This window comes from Dendrobates tinctorius, unplaced genomic scaffold, assembly GCF_039654945.1.
Source record: "Dendrobates tinctorius isolate UK_male_01 unplaced genomic scaffold, ASM3965494v1 ptg000003l, whole genome shotgun sequence".
NCBI classification, from domain to species: Eukaryota; Metazoa; Chordata; class Amphibia; order Anura; family Dendrobatidae; genus Dendrobates; species Dendrobates tinctorius.
In genome coordinates, this window is record NW_027361671.1 from 15379173 (window position 1) to 15391618 (window position 12446).

Below are 12446 nucleotides of genomic sequence, written 5' to 3' on the forward strand. Positions count from 1 at the left end.
CCCCGACCCCTGCGATGTCGCTGGTGAGATCTGCCTGTGTGGCAGCTCACTAGCGACCACTTAGCGATGTACCAGCGATCCTGACCGCGTCATATCGCTGGTCGGGATCGCTTTTGCATTGCTAAATGTTACAGTACCTTAAGAACAGACTCAATTAGAGCATCCTAAATCCTCCTAGACACTTTAGATAACCATCGGCCTAAGGATAGGTCGGCCAATCATTCAGTCACCAGCTATCTTGCCCAACTCTCACTTCCACAGGAGCACTTACTTTGCGGAGCTTTTTTGTATTCTCTATGAGAGCTCCTGTGCAGAAATCTCTGGTAGCAGTTTATCTCTTAGAGAACGAAATGGATCAGCAGATGATGCAGGTGATGTTGGGCATTACCATACAAATTTGAGATGAAATATAGTGATGAAAACAAAGGTATCACTCATGCACTGCAGGTTTTGTCCTGAGGAACAGGTCCTGCATGACCTCGAAACACGTTGACTTTTCAACCTGTTTAAATAAAACTATTTTATTTCACCGACAATTTACCATCAGCAGTGCATGAGTGATACCTTTGTTTTCATCACTATATCCATGGTCATTTCCTTGACTGGTATCTGTGCAGCAGTTGTTATATTGCCGTTATGTGTTGCCATTTAGCAACCTAACAAGAAAAGTGAATCTCCCCTTTTTCTGACACCCCATTGTCACCGGATATGACCCTATCGTTCTTTTGTCTTTCCCAATTTCTCCCTTCCGTTATTTACCATACAAATTAGATTGTCTGCCAAACCTGTCAATATTGGACTGTTCATCCGAGCCAGGGCCAGACTGGCCATCTGGCAATTCTGGCAAATGCCAGAAGGACCTGTCTTGTCGTGGGCTGCCTTGTCTGCTATGTTGTTAAGAGAATCGGTGTTCTCAAGACACCCATACTGTTAAGAGCCGTGACGAAGCACAACATCACTGACTCCGTCACTTACCCCAGCAGACCATGGGTATCATTAAAAATATTGATCATGCAGTAAATCTTGCTTTCCTCCACCCAGTGTAATCTAATTTATAAAGCTCAAGTGTGTGTATGTATGTATGTGTGTGTGTGTGTATGTCCGGGATTGGCATCCGCACCGTCGCAGCTACAGCCACAAAATTTGGCACAGTCACACGTCTGGACCCCGAGAGTGTCCTAAGCTATGTTGTGAGGTGAAATTTTAACCCCGCGCAATCCAATTCACCAAACAATTTTGCCCCTATCTACATAATGGGGAAAAAGTGTGTGTATCAAGCCCCGCCCCTCATTATGATGTCATAATAGTTGCCATGGTGACGCTGATGTCATCATAGGTTGCAAGTCCCGCCGCTCATTATGATGTCATAATGGTTGACTATGGGATGGAGGATGTGTGATGGGTACATGGGCATGGGACTATGGGATGGAGGATATGTATGACGGGTATATGGGCACGGAACTATGGGATGGAGGACATGTATGATGGGTATATGGGCATGGGACTATGAGATGAAGGATGTGTGATGGGTATATGGGCACTCGACTATGGGATGGCGAATATGTATGATGGGTATATGGGCATGGGACTATGGGATGGGGAATATGTATGATGGGTATATGGGCATGGGACTATGGGATAGAGGATGTGTGATGGGTATATGGATACTCGAATATGGGATGGAGGAAATGTATGATGGGTATATGGGCACGGGCCTATGGGATGGTGGATATGTATGATGGGTATATGGGCACTGGACTATGGGATGGAGGATAATTATAATTTGTTATAACTAACCACAGATAGTTACTATGCCCGGGCAGCGCTGGGCACTTCAGCTAGCATTAGTAATATATCCCATCTGGTACTTGGGGATGGGGACAGCATGGGCCTGTGTGATTTCAAATGCCAGGGCTGGATTTCAGTCCCAGTCCATACCTGCTCACGTCTCACCAATCTGCACATTTGTTGTAAATATGACCTGTGATGTTAGATTGTTGTAGACACACAAATTGTCTTTCAAATTGTGATTTTCTTATAACTGTTACATAAAGCAGTAAGATTTCTATCCTGTATAATACACACTGATGCTGGGGCCAGACCCTTTCTTAATGGGAACCTGTCTTCTGATTCATGCTGCCCAGTCCACAGGCAGCACGGATCACAGTCTGGCTGCACAATTCAACATGTTTATTTTTAGCTTTAATTCTCCAGAGTTTCAGAGAAAATGTAGTTCGGAGGTCCGACCGGGGAACATAGTGGAGACGTGACTCTTCCCAGCAATATTAGAGAGAAGGGACAGGTCTAGCCCTATGTACACATGAGGGAGAGACCTGTCAATCACCTGCAGAAGTGCTGGAAAGAGCCGACGGTAGGTGGCACGAACCAGTCTGGTCTCTGGCTATGGTCCCTGGCTGGATTTATGAATTATTTTTCTGAAACACTGGAGCATTTAAGAGAAAAATATACCAGTCTGCAATAGTGAAGCTGGGTTCTGATTCATGCTGCCCGCAGTTTAGGAGGAGGATCTGGTATTTACTGCAATTTCTCCAGACCTGTCTTTCCTGCTTTCCATCTCTACTAATCACAAGGGTCACGAGACCCCGAATGACCAAGCATTTATGTTACATCTGTGACGAGCGTCAGCTTACGCTGAGTCGTTTCTTCTTTGAATGAATAGACCCTCTGGGCCGTGGCATCCACCCTCCTAGGTAGAGCTAACCTAGTGAAAAAGTCATTGATCTGTGTGATCTCCCTATATGTCCGCACTGAGTATGTCAGTATCTCCAGATGTAGACGAGATGTGACATCACTTTATGTCATTAGTTACATGACCGACATTTCACCCTGACATCAGACTAATATTATGTACATTATATCTTTATATATTGTATCCTGCCCCAATGTTTCCGCTAACTTCTCATTATACATCATGGTGATCTGCTGTATAAACCCCGCACCGATCATATTTCATTTCTTTTATAGGTGCAGACTGTAGGAACCTCCTAAACACCAAGGGTCCTTTATCTGTCCCCTTGGCCCGCTTTTACTTTACAGAAGCAGTTCTTGGTGTGGAATACCTCCATAGCTATGGAGTGGTGCACAGAGACCTGAAGCCGGAGAAGTAAGTGCGCCCTGTAGTATAATAAAGAGGGAAAGTTATCATTTATTATCTCACGGTCTGTGACACTAAAACCATCTTCTCTTTCACAGCCTCCTGATTACATCTGCTGGACACACTAAAATCACCGATTTTGGGCTGTCAAAAGTTGGATTAATGATACCAAACACCAACACCTACAAGGAATCAGCAGAGGACATCTCCAGAGAGTTCCAGGACTGTGAGGTTGGCAACGCTAACAAGAACTCAGCTTGTTTTTTATAAATCTCACAGTACTGCCTCTTCTCTACATTCTTCATTTGTAGAGAACTTTTCCATTGATTTTATCTTCTTTCATTGTGTTTTCATGGCGAGAACTTGTAAGAACTATAGTTTCATCAATCAATCTGATCTTTATCTGATCTTTTTTTCTGTTGGTTTCCAGACCTGTGGCACCCTGTATTATTTAGCTGCCGAGGTCATCCTGAGACAAAGCTATGGAAGACCTGTTGACTGGTGGGCAATGGGAATCATCCTTCATGAATTTCTTGTGGGATATGTACCATTTGATGAAGATTCCCTGAGAAAGCTGCATAATGATTTTGTCATTGGTAAGTAGAATAATGTAATATTTTTGGATGGGTTATATTGGTTTAGTTACTTTGTCAGGAACACCGCACTGAACTTGCTCACTGAGCCCGTGCGCGTGTCCTGAGTAAAGCGAACAGTGCTCAAAGATACCTGTGGAGCGGGCAGCAGCCGAGTAGATGCGTACTTCAGAGCCGCAGGATCTGAAGCACGTGACTGCAAGGGGCGTGGCCTAAACTCCACAGAGCTAGGAGCTGCAAGATAACTCCTAGCAGGGTAACTGCGAGACAAAGTTACCAGGGGGCATAGTGAAGACGTAGCCAATGAGTCACACACAGAGATAGCTAGAGGGGCGAGCAGAGAGTAGTCAGGTCACAGACAATGAGTCATACACAGAGATATTAACGCAGTAGAAAATCAACAGGCAAACTCACAACGGGAAACAGAACCGGGTCAGAACCATATAAACAAGCTATAGCAACAAACAGGCACATGGGGGTCAGCACACTAGGCCAAAGGCAAAAATATAACTGGCAGGGATTGAATATTCCCAGGGGTTTAAGAAGCTCTCCCAGAAGCAGAAAGAGGCCACAATCATTAACCCCAGGTGTGCAGGTCAAAACCTGCACTGAGCTCCAGACATTAACCCCTGACATGCAGCTCAAAAACCTGCACTGGGATCATGACAGTACCCCCCTCTCAACGGGGGGCCTCTGCACCCTTAGGCTTCCCCGGGTACTTGGCATGGAAAGCCCGAACCAGGCGATCTACATGTACCAAGCGAACAGGGACCCATGAGCGCTCCTCTGGTCCATATCCTTCCTGTGGACCAGGTACTGTAAAGAGCGGCACACCCGCCGAGAGTCCACAATATGTCCGACCTCATACTCCAATTGACCCTCCACCAGCACTGTGGAGGAACAACAGACTCAGAGTTCTCTTTGACAGATCCTCCGGGTATCAACAGAGATTTATGGAACACATTGGATATTTTTAAGGAGGCGGGGAGATGCAACCTATATGCCACTGGGTTGACTATCTCCATAATCTCGTACGGACCAATGAACTTTGGTCCCAACTTAGCTGATGGTACCTTTAAGTTGATGTTACGTGTGGAGAGCCAAACCTTCTCTCCCACCTGAAACATGTCTCCCGAGGCTCTCTTTTTGTCAGCAAAATATTTGTATCTTCCTTGGGCCCGAGAGATATTACGCCGGACTTCAGCCCAGAGGTTTTTTAACCGTTGAACGGACCCCTCTGCCCCTGGACAACCGGAATCCACCCGAGAAAACTCCCCAAAATGCCGATTAAACCCATAATTAATGAGGAATGGGGACATGTTGGTGGACTGACTCACCCGGTTGTTAAAAGCGAATTCAGCCAACGGTAATGCATCACACCAATCCTCCTGTCTGGCGGAGGTCAGACACCTGAGAATTTGTTCCAGGGATTGATTGGTGGGTTCTGTCTGACCATTACTCTCCGGGTGATATGCCGATGAGAAGGAGAGTGAGATGCCCAAAATTTGGCCACAAGCTGCACACCTCAGTCAGACACAACATTCGGGGGTACCCCATGCAATCGGACCACATGCTGCACAAACAACCTTGACAATGTTTCCGCTGAGGGTAATGCTGCCAAGGGAATGAAATGGGCCTGTTTAGAAAACCTATCCACCACCACCCAGATCACGGTATTGCCCCTGGAAGGTGGAAGGCCGGTAATAAAATCCATGGAAAGATGAGTCCATGGCCTGTCAGGAACTGGTAAAGGTATGAGTTCCCCAGCCGGTCGGTTATGCGAGCTTTTGGAATGGGCACACATGCCACAAGCAGAAAAAAAATCCTTGACATCGGACCTTAATGAAGGCCACCAAAAGCCCCTGGCTACTACCTCTCTAGTGGCCGTGATACCTGGATGAGCACTCAGCCTAGACTCATGAAACTCCTGCAGAAGTCTAGGCCGCAATGAATCTGAAACAAACAGTTTATCCCCTGGCCTGGTTGCTGGAGCTAGGGCCTGAGCCCTTAGAATTTCTTGTTCCAACTCAGTTGAGACCCCCGCCACTATCATCCCTGGGGGAAGAATGGAGGACGGCGGCTCAGGGGGAGACACTGGATCAAAACTTCTGGACAGGGCATCCGCTTTTTGGACCCCGGTCGAAAAGTAATGGAGAACTGAAATCGTGAAAAAGAAAGTGACCAACAGGCTTGTCTAGGAGTAAGCCTCTTAGCAGATTCAAGGTATGCCAAATTTTTGTGATCCGTGACAACCGTGATGGGGTGAGCCGCCCCTTCCAAAAAGTGCCTCCATTCCTCAAACGCCAGCTTGACCGCAAGAAGTTCCCTATTGCCTACATCATAGTTTTTCTCAGCTGAAGAGAACTTCTTGGAGAAGAAGGCACAGGGTTTGAGATTGGTAAGGGTGGCCGGACCCTGGGACAGCACAGCCCCCACCCCCACCCCCACTTCAGAAGCATCCACCTCCACAATGAATGGTTTGGACGGGTCAGGTTGTACCAACACCGGGGCAGAAATGAAACATTTCTTAATCACTGAGAAGGATTCCTTAGCGAGTACAGACCAATTTTTTACATCAGCTCCCTTCTGGGTAAGATCCGTGAGTGGTTTAACCACTTGTGAGAAACCTTTAATGAATCTCCGGTAATAGTTCGTAAATCCTAAGAAGCGCTGGAGCCCCTTGAGATCTCGAGGCTGAACCCAGTCAGCGATCGCCAGCACCTTCTTAGGATCCATACGAAACCCTTCACAGGACACAATCAACCCCAAAAAAGACAGCTCCTGTACAAAAAACGAACATTTTTCCAATTTAGCGAACAATTGGTTCTCCCTGAGTCTCTGGAGAACTGTCTTAAGATGTTGCAAGTGAGATTGACTGTCCGGGGAATACACCAAAGTGTCATCCAAATAAACAATAACAAAATGGCCTATCAGATCAGAAAGCACAACATTGATGAAATTTTGGAAAATAGCAGGTGCATTAGTTAACCCAAATGGCATTACCAGGTTCTCAAAGAGTCCTTCTGATGTGAAGAATGCCGTTTTCCACTCGTCCCCTTCCCGAACCCTTATCAGATTGTAGGCTCCTCGCAGATCTAACTTGGAGAACCATTGGGCCCCAGCTTACTGGTTACATAAATCTGGGATGAGGGGAAGCGGGTAAGAGTTCCTAACCGTTATCTTGTTCAGTTCCCGAAAGTCGAGGCACGGCCGCAAACCACCATCTTTTTTCTTCACAAAGAAGAACCCTGCTGCCACAAGTGACACAGAAGGCCTGATATGCCCTTTGCGGAAGCTCTCAGCTATGTACTCCTTCATGGCTTGGCGCTCAGGCCCAGACAAATTGAACATTCGAGCCTTAGGTAACTTGGCTCCGGGTACTAAATCAATGGCACAATCATAGGGTCTATGTGGTGGCAGCACCTCAGCCTCACTTTCAGAAAAAACATCTTCGAAATCCTTCAGGTACTCCGGAATACCTTCCAGACCGACAGACGACACAGACACGGATTTAACAGCGTTAACAAGATGTCCTAGGTTACCACATTTATTATTGCATCCCCATTGAGTGATTTCCCCTGTAACCCAATCAATGGTAGGATTATGGCGTTGAAGCCAAGGCATCCCCAGTACCAGTCCTGCAGGCAAGTTATCAAGCACAAGACAACTTAGTTTTTCCACATGAGTGGAGCTCACTTTTAGAGAAAAAAGTTCAGACCTGCAACAGATACCGTCTTGGGTAAGAGGAGACGAGTCAATTGCCACAAGTTTAACAGGATCGTGAAGCCTGACTGTCCCTATCTTATTAAGAGTCATAACCTTAGTATCAATCAGGTCCACAGCAGAACCGCAGTCAATAAAAGCAGTAGTCTGAACAGGACCATAACCAAGTTCCAGTTCCACCTGCAGCACCATTTTTGCACATGAGGAAAATTGTACCTGAAGGTCTGGGTAGCCTCCTCGACTACTACCCAGACCTAGTCGTTTCCCGCCATTTTGGAGGATGACGGACAGGAGGGACAGTCCTTCTTCCAATGTCCAGATTTCCCACAATAGAAGCACAACTGCTTTTCCCGGAGGCGTATTCTTTCCTTTACCTCACAGGTGAAAGCGCTCACCTCCATAGCCATAGGAAGAGTCCGGGTCTCATCTCCACTGAAGAATAATGGTTTTTCCGGTGCATAATGCCTCTAGCCTGCAGCCTGCGATCCATGCGAACTGCTTGGATCATGGCATCCTCCAGGAAGTCAGGCGGAGGATGAAGTGCCAAAGCATCCTTCAGACGTTCACACAGGCCTATGTGGAACAGCCCCCGAAGGGCGGCATCACTCCAGGAAATCTCGGCTGCCCAACGTCTGAATGAATTCAGTACAGAACCATTCGGCCGAGTGCTCCCCCTGACAGACACTCATCACCTTGTACTCAGCCAACTGCACTCTCTCAGGGGCAGAAGAGGAAAGCAAAAATGCCCAGGCTTGTGGGGACCCCCTAAGCAGGGACATCACCACCCCCACCCTCTGTTTCTCATCCCGAGGAGCAGGGTCTCAATGAGAAAAAGAGCTTACAGCCCTCCTTAAATGCCCTGAAATCATCCTTGTTACCAGAAAATGTATCTGGCAATTTAACCGGGGATTCAGGTGGGACTAAAATGACATCTCTATTCCCCACCTGCTGGAAGCCTGCGGAAAGTACCCCTGAACTGAGTCCTCAACCCGCCGTTGGGACTGGGCCAGAGCTTGGTGTTTTCCAACTAAGCTTCTGCAGTGACTGAGTCAAGCATTTCACCTGCTCAGATAAAGCACACATTGGATCCATGCTGCAGAAGTGAGGAGAGAAGAAAAAAAAAATTGTAGGCCAGTAATAATGTCAGGAACACCGCACTGAACTTGCTTACTGAGCCAGTGCGTGTGTCCTGAGTAAAGTGAACAGTGCTCAAAGATACCTGTGGAGCGGGCAGCAGCCGAGTAGATGCGTACTTCAGAGCCACAGGACCTGAAGCACGTGACTGCTAGGGGCGTGGCCTAAACTCCACAGAGCTAGGAGCTGCAAGATAACTTCTAGCAGGGTAACTGCGAGGCAAAGTTACCAGGGGGCATAGACAGGGAGAATAGTCAAGACGTAGCCAATGAGTCACACACAGAGATAGCTGCAAAGAAACAAGAGGGGCGAGCAGAGAGTAGTCAGGTCACAGGCAATGAGTCATACACAGAGATACTAACGCAGTACAAAAGCAACAGGCAAACTCACAACGGGAAACAGAACCGGGTCAGAACCATATAAACAAGCTATAGCAATAAACAGGCACACGGGGTTCAGCACACTAGGCCAAAGGCAAAAGTATAACTGGAAGGGATTGAAGCTTCCCAGGGGTTTAAGAAGCTCTCCCAGAACCAGAAAGAGGCCACAATCATTAACCCCAGGTGTGCAGGTCAAAACCTGCACTGAGCTCCAGACATTAACCCCTGACGTGCAGCGCAAAAACCTGCACTGGGATCATGACATACTTCTTTTGCTTTATATTATAGTTAATTAAAGAGGTTTTATTTTCTATAATGCTCCAACAGATGACATAGTTTGGGATTGTGACGACGCTCCTCCCCTGGATGCTCAGAACCTCATCACTGAGCTGCTCAGAACAAATCCTGTGCATAGACTGGGGACAGGTAACAGAAATAATAGTATTAGTATTTAGTTATTACACCAAGGACATATCGCTCATGTGCTTGAGGATCAACTCTTCTCTTTCTGCTTGTCCATTTCTTGATCTCCATGCTAAGACTTTCAGTCATTTTCCTTGATGTCGGCTTAGTTATATCATTAGTTCAGACTATGCTATACTGCTCAGATACGGAACAGTCGCTGACAATATCCGCAACACTTTTATTTTTCATTTTCCAGGAGGAGCATTTCTGATCAAGGATCATCCATTCCTTAATGACTTAGACTTTGACAATCTTCTAAGTCAGAAGCCAGAGTATGTCCCTCAGCTTTTATCAGACGTGGACACCAGCTGCTTTATCAGTAAGTAGAATGAGATGTTATGTAGACTACATGTCTGATTGTCATGTATTCCCTAAAATGTGACCATCAGTTCCCATCAATATTAGTGATAAATGGCAACTGTGTTATATAGACAACCTCTAACAATACTTCATTACTTATGTCTTGTAGATAACGCCGATATAAGTAACCATCTGGATGATGAGGAGGACACTAGTGTGGACAATGAGAGCCTTGACTTTCTAAATTTTATATCATCTTCTGAAAGGCATGCTAAAGTAAGTGTGTGACCAATAATCCAAGGTATGTAAAATAAAAATATCTAAAAGTAAAAACAATATTTCATATCATATTGTTCTCCACATTTAGCTCTGTACCACCATTACCGGGATGATGGATGATGTGGATCCCAAGTCCCCTCCAGAGTGTACCCCAACATCCAACAATGACATCTCAGAAATGTGAGTAGATTATGGGTTCATTACTGGGAGCTCCAGGGTGATATATGTGCACCTCACCAAAAACATAGGACATAAATACCATAATATCACATGGAACATCCATCACCCCATTGTTAGTGGAAGACCTTCCCCGTTATGACGGTCATATGTCCTATTAGGCTTCACAGTTTGAGTTCTTATAGTGAGACAGCCCCTTTTAACCTGTGTTTACTTGCAATTTACACATTTTTTCTTCCAAACAGGCAGAAAGAATCTGTTTCTGTATCTGATAGAGACAATGCTATTACCATCTTGCCATCCTCGTCCTCACTGTCAGGTATGTCCATGTCTACAGCACCAACAATGTGAATGTTGACTTCAAGGTTCAAATATTCCCATACGTTTTTTATACAATACTATAGGTTTCCTATGTTATGAATGTTATGACCAAGCAGATCCTATAAGGCTAGATAATTACTGAAGGTTTTTTTTTTAATTTTCTGATCAGAATTTCCAGCTCAGTAAGAAAGAAAATATGTAATTAGTCTGAGTAAAGAGACAGAAAAATCCGAAAAGGGGAAAAAGAGACGAGGTAAGTGTAAGGATCAGTCCACGTTGTGTGATGTCGGTCAGTGAGAATCATTCATGTGGAGCAGATGTCATCTGTCAGTGATGGGATTATCACATGTATGATGGCTGACAATGATCCCTGACCTCTGTGTGATAATATTCCTCTGCCGTCCGGCCACAGTGACCGCACAGTAGTATCATGTCATATGGAGTCCCATCACTTACATTATATTTATTTCTCTTCTTATAGGTTCCATCTTCCACCGGATCTTATCATTCTGCCGGCGTGGATTAACCAGGGCTGCTCGAGTATTCGCTTGTTGTCACTGTTGCCCTAGAACCATCTGAAAGACAGCAAACCTAAGTATCAAGCACCCTGAAGTCCAGCAGATCCACCATCACTGCTAGACCTGTTTAGAAGCGGGACTAACTCCTAGCCGCGGTCTACGGACCAAACATTGGGCAAGGGCATGGCCTTGGGGGCAGATCCCAAGTGCGCTCAACCATGTGAAATAGCTTATGCTCAGGAACATTGTGGGATAGCGCTATTGGACAGCTCTACCCGTTCATTTCCTTTAGGAATAGAGCTATGGGATAGCTCTACCCGTGCACTTTCTTCATGGATAGCGCTATCGAATAGCTCTACCCGAGCAGTATTAACGACAGAGCTTTTTCATACACATATTGATTCTGTTCCTAGTTTTACCCCTCCCTTATCCTTCTATCCTATTATTAATTAAAATAAAAACAATTTCTTAACAAGTTTACTTATTTTTTTTCACATTTATTAAACATATCTATGTATTTTGTTATTTGATAAAATTCAGTACATATACAGAAACTGGCCGGTGGCCAAACCTTATGCTACAAACACTTACTACCTTTTGTGTCCAACATTTTACTTATGAGTTGTGCCCCTAAAGACACCTAAAATGTAGGAAACCTCCACATCTTGCTCCCACAAGTCCAACAGATCTACCATCACTGCTGGACCTGTATAGAAGGACCTTCACCAGCAGCTACCTGTGGCCTTGTGACTGTTACATCTTCACCTGGACATGATTACGCCTCTGTCACCAGGCTCCACGGTATTCATACTGCTCGCCTGATTGGTCTTTACTGATCACATGGTCACTGACTCTCATCCATCTATCGTCATTTTTATCTTTTATTCTTAATTTATGTCAGAAACTATAATATAACACCTTGACATTGCAAACCATCATTTACAGCAATGAAATAAAACATCATATTAAATAACTTCTGGATATGGCATGGTCATGGACCCTCATTTATTAGCACATGACCCAAACTACATTGCCCGATAAAATATATAACATGGTATTTTTTTGAGTACCTGAGGCTAGTTTCAGTTTTTTTGCTGGCGGATGCGCCAGCAAAAGTGTGCCAGCGCACGACCAGCATACCCAATGCTAAATATAGGGTATGCTGATCGCATGCAGCGTCATGCGATCTGAGGAGGAGATGACCGGAGGGGGCGTGGCCGGGGTGGAGCTTAGCCGCGGCCGTGCACTGCGCCAGGTAACGCTAGTGTGAAACTAGTCTAATAGAGAAGGTAATGAGCTCTCCCACTAAACACAGAAAACCTATAAAGACAGATACAAGAGCACTAGCCAATGAAAAGCTTTTCTTTATTACACAAATATCAAGACAAGAAATATAAAATATTTAACAGGAGAATGTCAGACATAAGAAATGGTGCACACA

At 45.4% G+C, this 12446-nt stretch overlaps 2 long non-coding RNA genes across 2 annotated transcripts; both read left to right on the forward strand.

Annotated features, from left to right (window-relative positions):
- Window positions 1-9280: 9280 nt before the first annotated feature.
- LOC141088656 (uncharacterized) lies at window positions 9281-9986 on the forward strand. Its single transcript, XR_012232016.1, has 3 exons — window positions 9281-9371; window positions 9607-9729; window positions 9880-9986. It is a non-coding gene; the product is annotated as an uncharacterized lncRNA (long non-coding RNA).
- Window positions 9987-10077: 91 nt separating this feature from the next.
- Window positions 10078-11439, forward strand: LOC141088697 (uncharacterized). The gene is made up of 4 exons (XR_012232033.1): window positions 10078-10169; window positions 10412-10485; window positions 10657-10740; window positions 10969-11439. It is a non-coding gene; the product is annotated as an uncharacterized lncRNA (long non-coding RNA).
- The last annotated feature ends 1007 nt before the right edge of the window (window positions 11440-12446 follow it).